The following is a 2500-nucleotide window of genomic DNA, read 5'->3' on the forward strand; positions in this document are numbered from 1 at the left end:
CAAGGGGAAAAAGAGACTGGAGGGAGAAGGAAAGAATAGAGGGGGATGGGAGGGGAATGGAGAAGGGGGAAAGAGTGAGTGAGTAAGAGAGAATGAGGAGGAGGGGATGTGGAGAGAAGAAGGATGGTAGAGAGATGGAAGAAGGGAAGGAGAAGGAAAGAAAAGGAAGTGAGGAAGGGGAAAGGGTAGAAAGAGGAAGGGAGGGAGAGAATACAGCCGAAAGGGAGTAGAAGGAGAGGAGAAAAAAGAAAGGGAAGTGGGAAATCAGAGGGCATGAGGAGAGAAGAAGTAAGGTAGATAGAAAGAGGAAGGACGGAAACAGGAGAGAGAATGAATGAAGGAAGGGAAATGGATAGAAAGAGGAAGAGAGGAAAAAAGAGAGAGAACGAAGGAGAGAAGGCAAACGTAGATAAAGAGGAAGAGGGAGAGAATGAGAGAGAATGAAGGAAGGAAAGGAAAATGATAAAAAGAGAGGAGGAAGGGACGAGAAGGAGAGAATGAAGGGGAAGGCACGAGGAGAGAAGATAAAGAAGGTAGATAAAAAAAGAGAAAGAGGGAGAATGAGAGAGAAGGACAGGAAAGGAATAGAAAGAGGAAGAAGAAGAGAAGGAAGGATAGAAAGAGGAAGAGCCGAAGAAATAAACGGGGAAGGAGAGAGAGAGAAAAGGTGAAACGATGGAATTAGGTAAGATGATTGGATGGAGGAGGGGAGGGGGGGGGGAGAGGGAGCTAGGAGTCTTTTCAGAATGAGATGTAAGAAGAACAAAAAAACAAAAAGATAAAAGATGCGCTGGAAATTAATGAAAACAAAAAACGCAAGTCGAAGAAACCAATAAGGCTTATAAAAATGATAATAATACACTAGAAAGAAAAAAGAAAGATGAACAAAACCAACAACAGCCAAACAAAAATAAAAACAAGGAAAAACAACAACAACAACAACGAAGAAACTACCCACCCCCCCCAAACAAAAAAAAAAAAAAAAAAAAAAAAAAAAAAAAAAAAAAAAAAAAAAAAAACGAGACCAACTCACGCAAAGGAGGTACACACAGTTAGTGGCCGACGTGTGCGTGAGGCAAAGCAGGTACACGACATAGGGTAAAATACACAGCGTAAGGAGCCTTTTCCTCAAACGAGCCCTTAGAGGGAAACGTTATTTTTCTAGTTATTTTGCTGATGGATGGCCTAATACGAAGGGGCTGCCGCAGGTTGGACCACCCGCAACCTGCCGCAGCTCTCTCTCTCTCTCTCTCTCTCTCTCTCTCTCTCTCTCTCTCTTTGCCTGTCTGTCTGTCTGGCTCTCTCTTTCTCTATCTGACTCTCTCTGTCTGTCTGACTCTCTTTGTCTGTCTGTCTGTCTGACTCTCTATCTGTCTAATTCTCTATATCTCTATCTGTCTGTCTAATTCTCTCTGTTTGTCTGTCTGTCTGTCTGACTCTCTTTCTCTCTCTCTCTCTGTCTGTCTGACTCTCTCTCTCTCTCTCTCTCTGTCTGACTCTCTCTCTCTGTCTGACTCTCTCTCTCTGTCTGACTCTCTCTCTCTGTCTGACTCTCTCTCTCTGTCTGACTCTCTCTCTCTCTATCTATCTCTCTTTATCTCTCTCTCACACACACTCTCAGCTAGGCTCGTAAAGGTGATGACTACGGCCTAAATATATTCCTCGCAGACCCATAAATGACCTCTGCGTTTTGTGTCTCTCTTGGCTTAGCCGTGACATAGAAAAGAAACGAGAGAGAGAGAGAGAGAGAGAGAGAGAGAGAGAGAGAGAGAGAGAGAGAGAGAGAGAGAGAGAGAGAGAGAGAGAGAGAGAGAGAGAGAGAAAGAGAGAGAACGAGAGAGAGAGAGAGACAGTCATAAATAAAGACAAAGAAAGAAAATAGAGAAAAGCAAAAGAGAAACATCTAAGACAACATAAAAAAAAAAAAAAAATTCTCCTGAGCGAAAGATCATTAAAAAAATGTCTCTCCTCCCACAGGGTAGTTCGGAGTCAGACGCCTTTCGGACCTGCACTCCCGACCGAGGTAGGTGAAGCGACTTCTGTTTTCCACACCGAGGCAGGCGGGTCCGTAATCTTCTTCTGTCGCCTCTGGTCCCTTCTGCTCATCTTCCCTTTCGGATTTTTTTTTTTTTTTTCGCTTCGTCGTATTCTTTTCTTGTTTCCTTTTCTTTGTGTGTTTTTTTTTTTCTCTCGTTTGTTATCGTTTTTTTTTTCTTTCTTTCGTTTTTTTTTTTTTTTTTTACATTTTATTTTTTTTTTATTTTTTTTATTTTTTTAGGGGGAGGGGGAGTCTATGACGTGATTATTTTTTTCTTTCATTATTTCCCCTTTTTTTTTCTTTTCTTTCCTAATCCTTCTCTTCCTCTTCCTGTACTGCAATTCTCTCCTCTTCCTTCTGGTTTGTTACTACATTCCCTCCTTCATCTCCCCCTCCTCTTCCTCCTCCTCCTCTTCCCATTCCACTTTGACCTCCTCCTCCTCCTCTTCCTCTTTGACCTCC

At 42.5% G+C, this 2500-nt stretch overlaps 1 long non-coding RNA gene across 1 annotated transcript in view; it reads left to right on the plus strand.

Annotated features, from left to right (window-relative positions):
• LOC147469054 (uncharacterized) overlaps positions 1-2500 on the plus strand; it is a 94973-nt gene that overhangs the window by 46764 nt on the left and 45709 nt on the right. Inside the window, exon 2 of the long non-coding RNA XR_015192208.1 lies at positions 1978-2023. This is a non-coding gene — a long non-coding RNA (uncharacterized LOC147469054). The remainder of the gene's footprint in view (positions 1-1977; positions 2024-2500) is intronic.

The sequence above is a fragment of the Penaeus japonicus genome, unplaced genomic scaffold (assembly GCF_977035675.1).
Source record: "Penaeus japonicus unplaced genomic scaffold, GWHDUDI00000001_assembly GWHDUDI00000024, whole genome shotgun sequence".
In the NCBI taxonomy this organism is placed as follows: domain Eukaryota; kingdom Metazoa; phylum Arthropoda; class Malacostraca; order Decapoda; family Penaeidae; genus Penaeus; species Penaeus japonicus.